Here is a 20,171-nt window from a genome sequence, read left to right as displayed (position 1 = left end):
ACAGAATTGTGGGGATTGAATTTGGCATGAAGCGACGCGGTTCATGTTTCAAGATAGATCATTTTGGCTCCACGTCATCTAGTGCAAAGGTTTTTGATTTATGAGCGAGTGAAATGGCCCCAGCTCTCCCGCTATCAACAGCTAGAAAAAGCGCTGTAAAAAGCTCAAACAGAAAATCAGTAATAACTTAGACATCTGCTATCGACTTAAGGTCCACGTATGCTACCTCCAGAGATTACTTGAAAGGAATTTGGCATGGTTTATTAAAAACCTACCGAGCTGCTACGGCTTCAGAGATATCTTATTCCAATGTATTTAGTCAGTTCCATCTTTGCCCTCAGGACACCATTTGATCCAATGATTACATTAAAGGACTAATGAATACATTTAGTTTTTTTTGAATGCATGAGCGAGTATCAAACTATTGTATTACAAACGGTATCCTCTATATTTGGCTGGCTTGGATGTAAATCTTTTATGTTGTGTCTATGTGGAGAGGCTATAGAATTTTCATTCATATTGTAACCATTTTGAATTACTCTTAGTTTTTAATGTTTAATGAACAGAAGACATTTAAAAAAATAAAAAAAAATCAGTAACTCCATATAGGAGGACATATAGCTTGTCCATGCCTTGTTTCCTGGTTGTGTGAATTCCTGTATTCTCTTAATCTTCCTCTCACAGCTCATTGAAAGAGCAAGGACACAATCTGCCCTGAACACTCTCCATTCAGTCTTGGCCTTTCTAATGTTGATATTGAAAATGTTACCATATTGTGTGGTTGCTTTGTGATATAGAGCTGTTAAAACCATATCATTGATTTACAGTAGCTCCCTGTAACAGGGGGAGATGTTACCTGCGTGGTTCGTTATTGATAATAAGGAGTCAGACACAGAGCATTGGTGTTGACACACCACACAGGCTCCCAGACTTAATAACAAACACAAGTGCTGCCACTAGGGTACCAACAATGATAGCCCTAGTGTAGGATTTTTTATAAATACATAAACAAAAACACTCTAAAACAAAGCTAGTCCCAGGTCCCGGTGAGCGCTAGTCCCACTAAAAGAGACATCCTGCTCCAGGAACCTACTACACTACACAGACCCTCACTATACTGGTGTGGGATTAAAATTTCTGGTGCTCTGGGAGTCCCGACAACTGCCTATCGACTCCGACTCTTTCTGATGGTCCCGGCTGGGCAGTGCCTTCATGGCACCGCCTGGGAGCGGAACGGTTTCGTGCAGTAACCCTTTTCCTCTGGAGCGGACCCTCTGCTCCTTGGTGTAAACAAACACAGAAGCCTCAGTGTAGCCCAAGTCAGTGGGTCAATGGCCTCACAGCAACCAGGATCTATTGCTCAGCCTCTATTTGAACCATCGGCTCCCCGGTTGATTGTCAATGTGTCTCCCGTTGCGCGTTCCAGCTGCTTCTGCAGTGGCATGCATATGCCGAGGAAGCCCTGTCACAGTTCCATATACTGTTTGCTTCAAGTTCTCATCAGCTTGTGGATCAGGGTTTTGTGTCTTATTGTTGGTGTTGGTACCTGCATGCCGACCATTGCCTAGCCATAATCTTCTGAACACCAGTGGCAGGCCGACTAATCTGAGGAGCGATGACGCTGTTGTTGTTGAAGAACAATTGCTTTTTGCCGTTTTGCCGTTTGGAGTGTAACTCATAGAGGTTGCATCACACTTTTGTCATACAATTCATGGAACAGTAAAGCGTTTTTTTTTTTATATTGCCCATGTTATGTATAAAGAGTTATTTTTTGCAACAAATAAAAACATTTTTGCTTGTCAGACAAAAAGGTACAGGATCTGGCACAAATTCCCTTATTACAACTACAGTGGAACAATTGATCAGCAACCAACTGGAGGGAAAGCATTTACAAGCAGAGCAAACTCTGAAATAGTTCAGAACCTTGCTCAGCAACCAGCGGCACAAGGTCTGTGCAGCAAGAAACCTCCAGGGAAACTGGAGACTTCTACAGCTTTTAAAGGTTATTGATTCAGGTAGCTGAATCAATTACCTCCCCAGTAGGCTCCTGCAAAACAGATATCATGACTAGAACATAAATATATCTGACTAGAACAGGGGTGAGCTTTTACTTTTCCACAATGTTGTGCTATTTAAATATTTGTTTTTAAAGCTAGTTGATGGATTAGGTGATGTTTGACAGGAATGAAACATTTCTTGTTTACAAAAACAACTTCATGCATATCATTGAACTATGCAATTAATCAAAACCCTCAAAAAAGAGACTAGTGAATTAGCCCACTACAGTCGCTCCCCAAAAGGGACATACTATGAAACTAACCGTCTTTCGGGTGAGACGTAATTGTAAGTGACTCTGCAGCTGATGCATAGTTCACACACCCTAGTCTCTGTAAGTCGCCTTGGATAAAGGCGTCTGCTAAATAAACAAATAAACAAAAAAAAGAACAATAAACTCAAGTATAAGGGAACATTTGACAATGCTGCTACAGCAAGAGGCAAGGACATTGGTTCTAAAAGCCTTGGTTATATCCCTCTTATGTTTCTAAAAACGTGGGGTTGTTAGCTAAGCTGCAAAATACACTTAAAATTGTAATTAAACACATCATTACCCGCTTTGTTATTTATTAAATTAAAAAAAACAACTACATTTTACTTGACAGTAAGAGCTGACAACTCCGAAAAAGACGGGAAATTGTCAGGTAAGGCCGCCACTGTGCCCTTACCCGACCCATGTTCTGACAAGGACACACTGCTTAACTGGTGCAGTAGGTGGGTTCACTTCAGACAACATGTGTAGTCACCACTGGGCAGATGAGGTCAAGTCTAAAACCAGAACAACCATGTTTGTTTTCATGTTGTCATAGAATTATATGTGAACTGGAAAAGCTAATTCGAATAGTTGGAACACATCTGAATGAGACGTGTTATTTATGGTGTACTTATCCAAGTATACAAATATTTACAACTGTCATAACCATTTCAGCTTTTTAATTTCTTTTTTTTTTGAGATTTTGGTTTTGTTTATGAAGGACACAAAAATATGTGTTTGATATGCTGGAAAATAAATTTGATGTATGTGTGGCGTAGTAATGTACGGAACCCCTAAAGGTACATGGTGTAAAAATTTAAATGGGAGGCTACTATGCTGTGTGCACGACTTCCTATCTCGTACGCAGGACATAGTATCTTATAATATAATAATGTATATTAAAGGGTGCCGTTACTGTACGTCTTTTACTCACATCACTTAACTTATAGATGCTTGTAGTAGCCTGGGACTTTATTAGTCTATCACATATGCTGTGGTGAATGGAACTGACGTCAATGGAAGCAATTCAAAGCAATATTATTTCCAAAACACAGCGGTCAATTTCAGTGCTATGAATAGCCGCTGATCTCCCTTCAGCTTTGTATTAATCCTGATAGTAGGTTTGTTATTTACTGGGCATTCCACACAGAGTGTCACATTGGCTTTGGTGCTTCTGCGGATTAGAGAGACAAAATATCCAGGGACTGAGTCACCTCACTGCGCTACAGAAGCCCCCTCTGGCCTGGCGTCTGATGAGCTCAAGCAGACACCTGCAGGACTGACCTTTGTTCTCCAAGGGCCGGTAGCTCACTGACATTTGCTTACAAGCTCCTGGGTGTATTTGCTTGACGGTGGGATCTAAGGACACCTTCATTTCTCATGAGTTCTTGTGCATAAATAATAAATACATAATTAAAATAAAAAATAGCCTAGTTAATCTAGGACCCCCCAGGAAAAAGTTATTTTTTTATTATACTGTGTTTAAGAAAATAACGGTGGATGTCACTTTTCAATAGGAGACTCGTTTACTGATGCAAACACTTCTAGCCTCAGAGAGTTTCCAGACTACTTATTTTCATTGTTCTCCTAAGATCATGCATGATGGTAGAATGAACAATGGGTTCTTAAGGCATGCAATGAGCCAAAGAACATTCAGATAATCAGCTGCCTGGAATACACTACTGCTAGCTACTGAACTCTTGGCTGCTCGACAGGAGTTTAAATCAGAATTGTCTAGAACTTTGATTTGAATGGATGTAAATGTTTGATGTGGTTTTAAATAATGCGTGAGTGTGTTCCTGCAGTCGCTTCCTGATCTGGTGGCCTCCTGGGACTCCGTTGTAAATGAGATCTCACATCTCAAGGGATCTCTCTGCTGGTTCAACATTTCAATAAATAAATAAGAAGTACAAAAGGGATTCGTTCAGCTTTAATAATTCATAAAGTTCAGTTCAAACTCAGTGCATCAAAATCAGTAATCAGATCTTTAACTTTAGATTTGAATCCAGACACTTCCAAGAGTTGTAGGTCTCCACAGGAGCCTAGGAGTATTACACCACAATGAATATCAGAATGCAAAATGTTACAAAATACTATGGGCCTCATTCACTAAATGGTGGTAAATGACCAGAATTACCGTGTGGCAGGGGGAAGACACACTGCATGTGGCCGCTCTATTCACTAAGCTAATTATTTGCACAAATAAAGTGAGCTAAATGATTCATTTGCAAGCTGTCACATCGTGCAGAATTATGCATGGGGTTTACACACACTTTATTATAGTATATAAGGGCGCTCGAAAGAAAAGGTAAGTACAGTTCTGAGTGGCTCCTTTGCCCTTGCTAACACAGTGCTTATGTATGACATTGGTATTTAAGTGCATGACGCAAGGTATGTCCTCTATTTGTTTTGTCTGTCTTGTACATTGAATTATAATATGTATTTACATTGAAAATAATTGTGGATGACACGTTCTCTCACCACTCTCCCGCTGGCCATGTTGTGTGCCTCCTCTGCGTCCTGTGCAGGAGGGTCATCATCAATGTTTGCATCACTTTCCCCTGGTAGTGCATTGTTGACAGCTATGTTATGCAGAATGCAGCATGCAGGAATGAGTGTACACACTTTCCCAGGGCTGTACTGTAGCACAGTACCAGATCTATCTAAACATTTTAACACTCCAAATGTACGCTCAATAACAGAGCGTGTAGCCATGTGTGCTGTATTGTACAGAAACTCTGCCTGCGTTCTGGGGTCCGACAACAGTGTAAGCATCCAGGGTCTGATCCCATAACCAGCATCACCTATGACAAGCATTAACAATGTTAGCAAAGTGTCCACACTTCCTATCAGTGCCCTATGAAACACGTATTATAAATGACTTACCAAGAAGCCAACTGGCTCCATATACACCTGCCTTATAATCTTCATATATCCCGGACTGTCTGAGGATGTACGAGTCGTGTGCTGCACAAGGATAGCTGGCGACCACATCACATCAAGAATCCTCAGCTTCGCATCACACACCATTTGTACATTAATGCTTCCTATTACGAAAGATATGTTCTAAATCCTGGGGTGGTGACAGTGCTATGTGGGTGCAATCAATAGCCCCCAATACATTTGGAAAGCCAGACACTTTGTAAAAGGCCACATCGGTCTCTGGGATAATAGATATAATTCCCGGTGCGTTTCAACAGGGCATTCAGTACCTGCTGTAAACACTGGGAAAGCGTGGTTTGGGATATCTCACCAATTGCTGACACAGTTGTCTGAAATGACCCAGATGCTAAATGATGTCGTGTGCACAGCAATTTCACTGGACCTGGCGCTGCATGACTCCTATCTGTAAGTGGCTCTAGATCAGATATGATCTCCTCATATAAGGCTGGTATGATCTCTGTGCTCAATCTGTATCTAGTTATTACCTCCTCCTCACACAGCCCTCTTAACATCTGCCTGGTCTGAAATACTCTCTCCCTGACCCTTCTTCTGCTCTCATTTGCACTCTTCTCCAGGTTCTGTGACACAGTAGCACCTCCATGTTTCGCACACACTGCACTACCACAGATCTGCCCTATTTATGTTGTGATTTAATAATTACACCTCCTGGTTTCAATAAGCGGTGCTTTTAACACACGCTGAGGCACCTAGTAAAGTTAGCACCCTTAAGTGAATATGGTTTGCATATCAAATACCTCCCTTGTGGTATTTTGTGATGAATTCTAAGGAGATGCAAAATGGTGAATGGTTGTTTTAAGCATGTTTTACAAGGACCCAGAGGGTAAATCAGTATAAACTGCTTACTAGTAAATATGGTTTTTGACAACAGAAACACAGCTAGAAGCCCAGATTATGTCAACAATGCAACATAACAGAATTTTATTACAAGAATGAAGTCATTAACCATTGTCCACTTGACTTTTTCATACAGTTTAACCTAGTGTATCCAGATCATGCTCCCTCCTGCAACAACACTGCTGGTTTTATGTTCCCACAATAGCCATTCATTCCAGTCAGAGCTTCAGTACTGCTGCTGGAGGGAGATACACGAATTTTATATAAATCTTTTTTTTCATGTCAAACGCTCCTGAAAGAAATTGTATGAAGCGTTTAAATCTCATAACGTTTTCAAATATATTGCTGCAATACTTTAAACAAGGAATACAGCAAAGGTAAAGTAATGTGTTCTTGTAAACATTGCATGGTTTACTGTAACCTGCTAATACATGTGTGAAGATCCTATGCATACTGATCTGATTAACATAAACCTGTTTTGAAAAGGTGATGTGTGGTTCACAGGAAATGTACGTCATGCCATCTCCTATGCAAGATGCAAGTTGCATTCAGGGTTTGAAATTAATTTGTGAAAACCCTTCTTCAGCAAAGGGATAGCAGTGGCTCTTATTTCTATGGATGTTTCCAGCTTGTTAGAGTGGGTTTGGCTGCCTTCATATCTGCTTAGACCCCTAGGGGGTGTGAGGTGTGTGTTTATGAGTTTGTGGAAAGGTGAGGGCACCTTTTACGCCTCTAGACTGTGATTCTCTGTGACAGGTAAGAAAACAGATCAGAGCCTGATCGCTTTAACCTTTCCAGCCCGCTACTCAGTATCAATCCCAGCTCTGCGTCGGTACACAGGACCCCCTGGTGCACAGCCTTTAACCCCCTGCTAAATGTGCATTGTCTTCTTTTTAAAGAGGCTTTGCCAAGCTCCTTAGAAACACTGAAAAACTCCCTGTTGAGTCCTGTATACACACACACACACACACATACACACACACACACACACACACGCACGCACGCACGCACGCACGCACACTATCAGAGTCCCCTTTGCATCCTATACATGCCTGCGGTGTGTTACACACACAGACAGACTTGCAGCTGTGCTTCAAAACTATACAGCTGTTGAGAACAGTCTGGGATACAATTTAACAGCTACGTTGAAAGTGAGGTATTGCAGTATAAATTCAGACTGTTACTACATTATAGTGTTTAATTACAAGCACCAGGTACTCTATTAATCCAGGTTTGGCCCTATTTTAGATGTGGTTTTTTTGTGCTCTTTTTTTATTCTTTTTTATAATTTCTGTATTTATTTTTGAAAAATGAATTTCAAATCTAGTTTACAAATATTGAAACGTCTGCGAAAGTTACAATAATTAAAACCAGGAGGGTTTACTGTGTTCACGCAAGTCAGCCATCTCGTTAATTTCCTACCTGCTCATTAGTGAATAAAAATAGTTTCTTTTGAAAACTGTGCTTAATTTATTAGCAACCTGATTACTGAGGAAAAATGTATATTTCTGACCTAACTGCAAAATAATTTAAACAATATTGTTATTGCTTTTCACACGCCTTCATTTTCCAAATTAGTTAAAGAATTTCAACTTCAATGTCTTTAACTGTAGTTGCCATGTATGGTCTATTTTTCATGAATTTTACTTACTAGAAAATGTAGTAACATCACCAGTCACTCTGGTACATCAGTATAGTGTACGAAAGAGTAAACATTTGATACATCTGGACTAATATTGATTTTTCATGTTTGAATATCCTTTTAAACTTTAAAAGAAACATTAAATATATATATTTTTTAAATGTTTAATTAGCTGAAAAAAATATATAACAGCAGTGGAACTCTGCTTTATTTTCTGAGATGTCTTTATGCATTTGTTATTTTGCAGTGATTTATATAATGTTTTTATAAATTAATAAATCAAGTTTTATTCGCTCATGAGTTAAAGTTTGTTACTAAAGCCTCTGGTCCTCTGGCTTGGGAGCCAATTAGAAACTGTATGGAAAGTGCTATGAGCCAATAAAAAGCAAGCTTCAGCCGAATCCAGAGCAGATGAACAGACACTTCACCAGGTCAAGCCAAAGGAGACTGAATGACTGAGCAAGCTGCATGTATTATTGTGTTGTATACTTGTATTATTTCCCAGATTAAGGCTGTAGACAGCAGGTGTACGCATTTATTAAAAACTTTGAAAACTAATTTTCAGAGTTATGGACATTTCAGACTTACAAACAACCTCCATTCCCAACCTCCATCTGCTGTAGCTTCAGATGTATTTCTTTTTTTTCTTTCTGTCCCTTTACCTTTTTATGTTGTTTGCAATCGTTCCGAGTGCTTCTTATTGCACTCGCTCAAATATCGTCTGATAAGGGTGCAACAGAAATGGTTTTAAAAGACTATGATGTTACCCATTCGTGTTATTTGGTCGAAACATCTTGTTGAAACTTATTTTTAAAAGGTTGAAGCTCAGCAAGGTTTGTAGCAACCAGCCTAGCAGCTGAAGTAGCCTTGGTTCAGTGTCACACAAGGGTTTTCTGCTTCTGAGACTAAAGGTTAGAGAGTGAGATGAATCTCATTATCAGGCTCACCTTCAACACCTGTGCGAGCTTCCCTGCTGACAGTTGCATTGTGAGTCTGGTGTTTTTAATACATTAAAGAGAATACGAGGATGTTTTTAAAACCTTTTCCTTTCTACAAAGCTGCTCATCACTTACAGATGGCTGCCATAAACACATGCTGGCTAGATCAGTCATTGTGTCTGTGTATATTAGTAAGCCCCAATACCATCTAGAGCACCGCAGTGTATTGTCAGAAAAATAAACGACACTTGATCCAAAGCACAGTATTACTCGAGAGCGCTGGCTCTTACTCACAATAAAGACACTTGTGTCAGATTGAGCCAATGTTACATACTGTATCTCTGTGGCAGGCAAATACAGAGAATGTTGCTTTTGTTCTACGCATTGCAGGGAGACAGAGCTATCCACAGCATACCTGTCTACTTCCCTCCAGTAAATCACCTTCTGCCCTCCATTGAGTCAATCACAAGAAGGAAGGCAGGAGGGCACATGCCACCTGGGAGAAAGGAGCAGTAGAGCATGGGGTGCTGAACTGCTGTGCAGGTAGACTGATACGATTCAGCAATCTGCAAAGGCAGTCAGACAGACACCAAAGCCTTACACAAGCTTAACAAAATGCTGCAAAGCATTTCAAAGGTGTAGGAAAAGAATGGTAGAACACAGACAAGCATGGTAGAGCACACACACTGTGAGAATGTTGGGACTGTGATTTTAGCTAACAAAAACAATGTCATACCTGTTGTGCACTTATATTCTTTATATGGGTCTCAACTGTGAAGCGTTAAAATAAATGTTTTAACAAAAGTTTTGATATCTAGTACTACAGTAGGTTAAAGAAAGTTCTCGCTTTGCTTTTTCTTGCTTCATTATGTATGATATACCAGCTCGGAAGTCTGTTTTGATGGTTTAAAATGATATTCATGAAACTGCAGACTGCTGTCGGCTAATTTACCAACAGTCTAGGACAGCTCCATAACTTTTTTTGTTCTTGTGAATAAACCAAAATGTGAAACCTTTTAAGCACCTCCTTTTTTCTTTGTTACAATAGCGTGTTCAAACAGAAATGTGTAATACTGCACAACAATAGTAGTGAGAATGGTATAAAAGTGACAAGGTTGCATATATAAGGCGGTAAATTGGAAGTATCTCTCTCTCTCTCTCTCTCTCTCTCTCTCTCTCTCTCTCTCTCTCTCTCTCTCTCTCATTCACAAAGGAACAGTGTACAGCTAGTTGGTTTCACAGAAGCAGGTCTCATTCTATTGAAGTACATGCTTTCAATTACAAGAATGGATCAGCAATTAAGTGTGTCTTAATATTGTAAGAATAGAAAGGAATACCGATAATTGTGCTTGCTGGCGCCCTGGTTCTGAAATGGATTGACTTGTCAAAATATACAGTATAAAGGTTCCCACTGTTGTCTCATACCATTGTAGCTACCCATGTGCTGACTAAATGAACAGAACTTAGTGTTAATAAATAGAAAAGGGACAGATTCCACTAATTCAGGTATCCTGGCTGCAGACATGTTTATTAGAAACCAGATAGGAAGTGTCTGCTGTGTAAGAGAATCTTGAAATTGGAATGTATTTTGAGCTGACAAGGAGTTGAGCGAGACTTGTGACACACAGCAGTAAGGTCATAGCATTTAAATTTCCTAACATCTTCCCAGTCATCACTCTTAAATTGAATAAGCAAGCTGTTTTTAACAGTCGTCTGCTTGCTCTCTCTTGATTTCATTGCCACTTCTGTTGTTGGCAGAGGGTTCTGTCAAACCCTTTCACAGACACTATAACCCCTGTGCTGCATCTACATTTTAGATAGCCAGCTTGAATGCAGTGTTGTCAGTCCATCACCTTTGACATAGACTAAATATATCCCTGTTCTTAGTGCAATTACAGTAGGCATCTGTCTCAAGTACTTCCATCCCCTTTTTTCCCCCTCTACATGCAGTGCGCAGTACCTGTGACTCGGATACAGAGGAAGCTCTCAGACTATGTTGCCTTTATTACCGTGATCACAAAATGGTCTCTTCTTTTTCTTCTGCAAGATCCCTCAGGGTACGACTCTTCGTGTCTCCAAAGGGAAGTGCACATTCCGAATCTTTGCTCCAGTTAAACTGGAAAAGCAGCAAGGCTGTCAAAATGCCAGGCACAGATTATGTGTTCCAAAAGGCACGCTTCAAGTACAGCGATGGCCAAAGGTTTTGCATCACCCTATAGAATTAACTAATTTTGCTTCATAAAGTCGAATGAAACCTGCTGAATAATGTTATGTTAACATATTGAATTGCATACCACTTTTGCAATATAATTTTGTAGTTTCTTTGATTACATGCTGTTAAATAAAATATATAAATTACGTTTATATATATATATATTCATTAAATATTTTTTGACATGTATTTGGATACAAACATCAGATGTTCGCATTCTCTACAAATGACAAAAATACCTTGCACTTATTTACCGCCTCATCACAATTTGTGCGACAGTTTCAAAAACTGACAAATGAAAAAGAGCTCTGTGATATGTGAGATTTATATATATAAAAAAACACACAGGATCAACACAGCAGCTCTTGAGCAAAATATAATCTGGGTCAAAGACACATTGTGATGCTTTAGAGTGAGCCTGAATCTCATGGGACAGAAAACAGGCAAACACGTCATTCTCAGCCCAACTTATGTGGAATGTAATAAACGAAAACCAAAACGGTGAGTTTATTCTCCCTTCACTTTACAACGCCATTTCCACGTTTGTTTTATTTGAAGTGTTTAAAGTTAAATTTCAGTTTTCATTTGCTTGTTCAGCTATAAAAGGCACAAGTAAACCTCATGTTATTACTTTATGAAAACGTGTCTATAGCCAGGTTTACTTTGAAGAAACGGCAATGGCAAGGAATGAAAAAAAAAATTAAAAATAAAATGCGGTGTCAACGTTATGTACTATTTATTTCAAAAATAAATAAAACAACGTTTAACTTGAACTGCTATTTGGCATCCCTGTTTTTGTAGTTAAATCACTGGGGTAAAGTAAGTCCTACACAACTTATTCTTTACTCCTGGGATATTTTTTCTATTTTAACGTGTTACAAATTGTAAGGTCTTGCTGTGAAATAAAGGCACACACACAGGGGCCACGCATGCTGCCACGGAAACATTAGTCTGTTTATAGCATTTTACATTGTGTCATACAAAGCTAATACATCATTTCAGAGCAATGTTAAATAAACAGATTTAAGTCTTCAGTAAAGTGTGCAGAAAGTGTGGTGCACATCTCAGTGTGAGTAAGTGGCAGCTGGAACTCACACTAAGTTACAATAATGCAATCATTTGAACTGCACAGCTATTGTCAAAGCAGACACTGTAGATTGGGAGTTATCGCTAGTGCTGCAAATGGTCAGCAAATTGTCACATTAGTTTCTATTTGGAAAAGTTAAGATACAAAGTACTGCACCTATACAAAACTGCTGGAAAGTATTTGAATACTTTCATAAAAGCTATCATTTAGCTTGCCTAATTGATAGATTGACGCCGAGTTAATTATAGCAATTACAAAAAAAAAATCTGCATGTATACTGAATACATAAAATAATGAAATCCAGAATTATACGTTTGTCAAAAAGAGATTTTCGGTGTGTCAGGAGGGGAGTAGGGGGCCAGCCCCACCTACTCTACATTTAAACAGAAAGAATAGCTGAGGTTGGCGAGCTATGCTGTGCCATTTTTCCAAGCAGACAGCTCAAAGCCAAAGGCAAATTTAGAGAAAAATAATCATAATGGACCACTGAGAATGATTGCAAATACCATAAAACATTAGGGAAAACGTAAGAAAGAAATGAAATGAAGTGACATTTGAAGCTACTTAGTCTTTAATCTATGAGAATAATTAACAGTTCCATGTGCAACACTATAGGAATGGCTGAAGACTGTAATTAATATCTAACAACTCAGTGGATTCTAGCAATGGTCAAGAGAGTTGAATTCTGTCTGGATTGTGAAAAAATATATACTATAAATGTCTTTCCTTCTAAACCCCTTAAGACTTCAAGGGGGAATAATTATTCTGTTCTGTGATCACTGGCGAAGCAAGAAAAAAATGTTCCTCTTCTTCTGTGAGATGCTAATACAATCTGCTTCGATGCCTTGTAAGAGCATTATTTAATTGATGAGAATGACCTCCTTTGATCCCCTCCGTTCCAGCGATTAAAAACTAAGAAAGGAAACCCTTCATTTTCCACTCTGATTCCTGTGCGCTCTTTTCTTTGTCATTAGAGGTTGGAAATGTTTCTGTGACAGATACATGCAGCTGCATCTTTCCTAATTATCACCATAACAACCGCTGCATATGTCCCTTCAGCCAAGTGACTTTGTTTAGGAGTCAGTGTTCCTTTTGGCAAGTGCGAGTGCTAGAAGCTGATTTAAACCAGAATAATACAGATCATTGAAATGAAACTGCAGGAACAGGCTCAGATAAACACTCTTCAAGTGGGCGTCAGAGTTTAAAAATGGGAAAGCGCAGCTCTGAGTCTTTTGAATGTCAGAAAGAAATGCTGAAACACTGCACCGTGGTCATTGTACAGACAAGGGCGCGGCATTTTTGATAACATCAATATTTTCAACATGAGCACATAGCACTTGATCCTAAATTCTGAGAAATATAAGAAAATAAGGTGTGAATTTGTTCAACCTACTGGAGTTGTTTTAGAGCATTTTTTTTATATCAACCACTTATTTTGTGGGTTAATTCTGGGATATTCACAGATTCAGTAGATAGCCAATGCAATCGAAGGTGATTACTCAGTGCTGTACTATAATGAAATCCAGCTGTGGTCTATCCCAGCAGGGTATAGGTTGAGTAACTCCACCCATAACTCAAGTAGATACATGTTCTGGCTAATGCCTTCATCAGTGTAAGTATATCAGGTAACAATCTTTCTGAATGTCTATTAACTATTTTTAAAACCCTATGAGACACTACACCATTGCTGTTGGTTTTTATTTGAGGAACAGGACAGCATTCTTGGTTATTCTGGGATAAACAATATGCAGGTGATAGATAAATTGAAATTCACTTCAATATGCTTTGATTCAGAAGAAGCACATTGAAAGTTGCTAATGGCAAAGTTCCCATTTCTTTTGTTTGTTTATTTTCACATTCTGAATGCTTTGTAGATAAATGGAGTCTCAATTTTGCAGGTTTAAGGGTTTCATCTGACAAAACCTCCTGACAAATGGGCTTTGGGTCATCCTCCTGACAATGGGCTTTGGGTCATCCTCCGATCCAGTACATGTAAATACCAGTGCTGGTCCCCGCAACCATTACCTCGTGTAGCAAATCTATCCATTTCTAACGCCTGAGTCACCAACTTCGCTCGATGTACATATAAAAAACACACTGGAATACGAATACGAGGTGGGTAGGAAGCTATTTGAAAAATTAATAAATGATTGGAGAGTGTACAGGATGTTACACCCCTTCTGGTGGGCTGTGATGTGTACATTAAACGGGATTGGTGGCACACTGTCGATAGCATTTATAGCATTTTGGTTAAATATGACTACGTCAAGAACAAACTGTACACATTATTTCCAGAAGTAGTGTTAATAGAATTTCCTTTTGTGAGATATTAAACCTGGATGAAAAAACCCATCTAATAACATGGAGCTGAAATCGATCATTCACACTACGGTACAGTTCACAAGTCAAATATAGCCTTTGTCTTTTTGTTTCACATTAACTTCAGTTACTATATAATACGGAAATAATATGGAAATAATAGGCATATTCCTATATTCCTATATTCCTATATCCCTGGTAATATTGTTGAAAACAAAAAGTATTAAAATGTGTTTGTTGGTTTGTTTGTTTTAATTGAATCATTCCAACTGAGTTATTGATATTGAATGCAGTGTGCTAGATTAGAAACCCATCATTTACGTGAATGGTAGGTGTAGATTGTTTCAAATAATGCTCTTCGAGCTCTTCTTGTCCAAAGACAAACTGCAGAGCCACTAACACAGACTGTTCTTTTGATTTTTTTTAATGCTTATCACAGCACATACAGTTTTCTGACAAGTTCTCTAAAGATACTATAACAGCAGATTATCATACCTGAAAGCGAACGGAACGCAGACACTGACTCCCTTGGCGATCAGCAGCCCTCTCCCTTTAGCAGATGTTGAAATGCTGCATTGACGTGACAGATGTTGGGAGACAGTTTTTAATCAACCGCAGTACTGTAAGTCATGTCAGCGTCTAAATTAACAGGGCACTCAATTAATATGCAACTGAAACCCTGTGGATCAGCAGACCAGCGCAAGCACATTTGCAACTTTGTTAACTGGGATGCAAAATCCACTTCATGATTTATTTACTAACTAATGGCCACATTCCACATTGTTTCCTGAAGTAGTAAAAGCATAGCAAAATGTAACAAAGCATAGTATAAGCATAGTGAAGCATAGGTATGCATTGTAAAGCAATGGTATGGTAAAGCATATTAACAACATGGCTAACCATGGTACTGTCAATTCAGACTACAACCATGAGGAAACTGCAAATGTAAACTGTTATACAGGGCTACAGTGCTTGTTTGAGAATAGTCACTGTTTTTTATTTATTTTTTAATTTCAGAAATAATGATGTGATACTTTGTGAGGTTTAACTCCATTGGCCTCACCTGCTCTCTAGTATACAGTGCTTTGGTAGCCGGCATTGCTAAAGGTCTACTCCATATTAAATATTGAAACTCTTAAGTTCTTCCTGAAGAACCTACTTGATTGAGTACTTAGTTAATGCACAAGCTGCCAGAGTGGTGTCTTGCTGGTAGAAAATACTTATACCCCCTATCCACTGGCACATCCGACCTGTGAGGGCTCGGTATGGTACGGGTACAGGTCGTACCCCAGGTATGGTACACTTAACTCACACACTCAGAAACACAAAATTATACCAAATTTCTCATTGTTGACCTTTGTTATATATCAATATAAAGAAAAACAATGCGAAAATAAAACAAATCTAAACTTATTTACAAAAATATAGTCAAACAAAATACTGTACAGCTGTACCATACATATAACTATGGCTCTCGTTGCGTTCGTGCAGCTTCTTTTTTTTAAGCACCCAAACAAAAAACAACTAGAAAAAACAACAATTGTCCATGTCTTTGGTGAATCATATTTTAAAACCTTCTTTTTTCCCTTCAACAGAACTAATTGAACTTTAGTAAGTCGATATAATCAGTAAGTTCTGTGGATTTTAAAGACATTCTTAAATATATTTATAAAATATAGCGATACAAGATACAGCTGTACCGTTGGTCCACTAATTTTTGAACACCATTTTCTGGTGGATCTTTTGGCAAACTAATTAATAACAACTGTCTTTCGTTGCGTGTGACGTCAGTAGCACGGCTCGGCTCTGCAGTGAAAAAATAACCCAGGCTCCCCTTAACCGCACCATGAGGGCTCGATACATCCCTGGGGCGGCTCGGCTCTGCAGTGAAAAAACAACCCAGGCTCCCCTTAACCGCACCGTGAGGGCTCGGTACATCCCTGTCACGGCTCGGCTCTGCAGTGAAAAAACAACCCAGGCTCCCCTTAACCGCACCATGAGGGCTCCGTACAGCCCTGGGGCAGCTCGTTGTGCAGTGGAACAGAGGCATTAGGATGTGTCTCTTATCTGCAGCTGTGTTTTGTATTCTGCTATCGTCTGCAGTGTGTTTCAGTCAGAACAGTACTGTATTCTGGTTAGTTGTCTTGTCAGGTTTTAATGAATAAAGACACAGAGTTATTTGGTTTAAGACATTAAAAAAATGTAAAGATTGCCTGTAGCTAAACTGATAAAATGTACAGGGAACCCTTATAGAGCTTTTGGTAGCATGTACATTAGGGCATGAATAGCTATGTGATTGCATTGTAATAACAGGGTAATGATCAATGATTCCTGCTCTTACTTGATAACTACTTTGCAATCAAATGACCTTGTAAACAGCATTTTGTTACCTGATGTAATAACATGGTAACACCATAAGCTGAATCCTTGTAATTATTCACTTATACCACCAGTACTTAACATATAAGAGTAGTTACCTAGTAATTACCATGTAATTACCATGTACTTACATGGATAGGTTTGCCCTATAAAGTTCTACCAAGCAGTTACAAATTAAGAGTACTCACACCCTATTGTTTTTTGTTGAGGTTTCATATCTCTTTTTAAAATGCTAGCAAGGACAACCAAGTTCCAAATGTTACAATTTTTCACGCAAGTGCACGCTATTAATGAACTTGAAGCTGCTCAGCAGTTTCCCCTAGATCACCTGCGAGGCAGCTGGAGCATTATGGTTTTCATTTTAAATTGTCTCTGGCACATTCTCTGCAGATAAACAGGTATGTGGAAGAGTTAGACCTCTTACAGCTAAGGATGCCTCTGATGAATGTTCCAATTTAAAGTTTGAGCGGTGCAACATATCAATACACATGGAAACACCTGCAAAACCTCAGTGGCTATACAGTGCCAATGCAATAGACCATTGTCATCGCTACAGTGGTATGAGCTATTGATAGAACGATATCACAGTGGGACATAATAACCAAGATAAGAATACACAATACACCCTGGTAATCTATTGCAGTACAGAACTATGGTGCCATATCATTGCCATTGATTAGAGCTAAAAAAATGCCTTGCATATTAAAAGCTTTAGGATTGTAAAGTGCAAATACAGTAAAAATGACAATACAAAAATACAAAAATGAAATATCTATCACAGCTTCAATGCTAGATTTTTAAAGGCAATGCATGAGAAAACAATCGTTACTTTGCCATGCTGCAATTTTTTCAGTTCAGCTAATCAAGCTAAAGAAGTACTGCTGGGGAGATGATTCACTGTTCTGTGTGAAATAATCTCTTTTCTGCTGTGTGTGAAGCCGGCCCTGCAAGAGCTGATATACTCTGACAGTCGTGTTATAATTTCCCTAGAGCGTCTGTGAGGGGGTGCAATGGTGAAGTCATGCAGTGGTATAAACCTTGCACTTAATACTGGTGGCTACATTTACAGGAAGCATCAGGGGCCAAACAAAATATTGGGGCCCATTGTGCTCACTACTGTAACTGAATACTGTGGGGAATCTTCTGACTTAAATAGAGTAGCCATTTCCTCTGCTGATACTGCACACTTGCTCCCTGCAGTTCCAGTAAATTCAGAATCTTTGCTCTGCTGATCCAGAGAATCTTTCTGCAAACTGCCCACTTTGCTTTCTTGTGGCTGTGTGCCAAAGCCAAAGTAGCCCTGCTTCACAGAGCTTGAGAACACAGAGGCTTTGATTTACAATCCGGCCACAAATTAAATGCCTATAAAACTCCGAACTCCTAGCTTGCCTTGCAGTCTCTTTCACCTTTTGGTCAACTTAATGAGCCAAATAATCAATTACAGGCTAACTGGGAAAACATATGTTTGTGCTTCTCTCACTGAGGTGTTAGCTGCCGGAGCAGACAGAAGATCCCTAGGGAAAGACTTTTTATTTATTTATTTTTGCTGCTCTTGTTATCACCTGTGGGACTCTTGCCCCTGTGGCTTTTTTGTCCAGCATGGCTCACCATTTTCAATAGGGATGGGTACGGGGTGATAGGGAGTGTGGGTTATCTGCTAACAGATTGGAAGAGACACAGAAGTGGCGTTGACACAACACTCAGGCACGCAGCATTTATTGGTACCAAATAAAAGGGAAAAACATGAGACGCTACCAGCAGTGACAGCATATAGGGGATGTACACCAAAACAAATGGGAACAGAGGATGCAAAATAAAACACTGAAAACTAAACTACAAAGAAAAGTGGTTAGCGCCACTTCCACTGCTCTGGGAGACACACCTCGCTATACTTGTAAGGATTTAAAATCCCTAAATGAATCCCTGTCCTGTATAGTAATTAAAACAGAACCTGGTTTGACACACTGTGGTCGGCAATTTTGGTATGGTTCATTATAAATAAGGCGATATGTTTTCATGGTAAAAAATAGCTTTGAAAATGTAAGCAGACAAAATAGCATTGCTGGATTCAAAATTGATCATTTTCTCTAGAATTATTATAACACAAATGTTCCTAAATATTTTAATGCTTTCCTGAAAAGACATTCTATTTTCACCATCAGCCAGGGTGTCCAGCGACCCCTGTAGTCTGGCCGGGTGCCTGCGGGCTTGCCTGTAAGCTGCCCAGAGCTGCGTTGTCCTCTGACGCTGTAGCTCTGAGGCGGCTGCACAGTGAGTCTGCAGTGTGAAAAAAAAGCGGTTGGCTGATGGCACACGCTTCGGAGTCTTCTCCACTCCCTAGTTGTGCCGAAAAATAATTGTATATGTCAAATTGGGAGAAAATGCTGTGAAGAAACTCTCCTTTGGGTAAATTCCTTGAAGATCTAGTTTTTGAGAGTTCTCCAGATGAGACCCTGCGATTTCCCAATCAGATGTACAATGTTTTTGATTATGTACTGAATTAATTTCAGAGATGCTAAGTTGAGAACATCCAAATGAGTGATATTTAAAATGCATTGTCATTTCCTTTCTTGAAGGAGTCTCACTCTGTCTTTTTAATTCTTAAATTAGGCTGCTGACTCTATTAGTCATGAAAGGTGAGGAAGAGGAAGAGGAAGACACCATGCAGGCACCATGAGAGCCTTACAGCTCTGCTAGCGAGACAGTGTACCTCAATCCTGACCTGAACACCCCGTCTGCTGAACACAAGGCTCCTATCTGCCCCACCTAACTCCTGTATTGTGCTTTTAAACCTCCAAAAATGAAACCACCATAAGATGTAATCAGTATGTCTCCTGGATCTCTGGAGAGAACGCAGATGATTCCTCAGTACGGGGGTTCAGGGTGGAAAATTGTTAATAGGCGTGTGATGCCCATGTGTGCTACCTTATGCTGTCGCAATTAAAACACAGATTTAGCAGACAAATAGGTAAATCTCCATCTGGTTATTTCAATCGTGAAGAGTAAACCAAAAAGAAGGTTTACTCTTTTAAAGTATTATCTGGCCCAAAGATGTGTTTTCTCTTTTAAAATACTGAATTCAATGGGTAATTAGGAAGGTTGTTTGGTGTTTTTGAGCTTAATTGGTTGACTTGCACAGAGAGATTTAATGAAAAGTTCCATTGTTCAAAAAGGTCCAGTCAAGTCAACTTGAACCCTGAATTAACTGCCACTCTGCCTGCAGCCAGCAGGCAGTCACTTCCATGCCATGATGGAATGGGCATGGCTGTCAACACAAACACACTTTTTGAGATCTTGATACCAGTTATTTTAAAACACCTCAAAGGTGAGTCTTGTAGCAGTGAATGGGGCTGACAGAAACCCGGCCATGTTTGGGATTGGCCTCTGCAAATGGGGCCACCACTTCCAGGAAGAGCCAGGGGTAGTGCAGTGAAAACATCCTTGACCAGGACATACTGTAAACCTTCACTTCAGGGACCTGGTTCAAA

The sequence above is a fragment of the Acipenser ruthenus genome, chromosome 20 (assembly GCF_902713425.1).
Source record: "Acipenser ruthenus chromosome 20, fAciRut3.2 maternal haplotype, whole genome shotgun sequence".
In the NCBI taxonomy this organism is placed as follows: Eukaryota; Metazoa; Chordata; class Actinopteri; order Acipenseriformes; family Acipenseridae; genus Acipenser; species Acipenser ruthenus.
The sequence above is the reverse complement of the archived record's forward strand: the minus strand, read 5'-3'. Positions refer to the sequence as shown.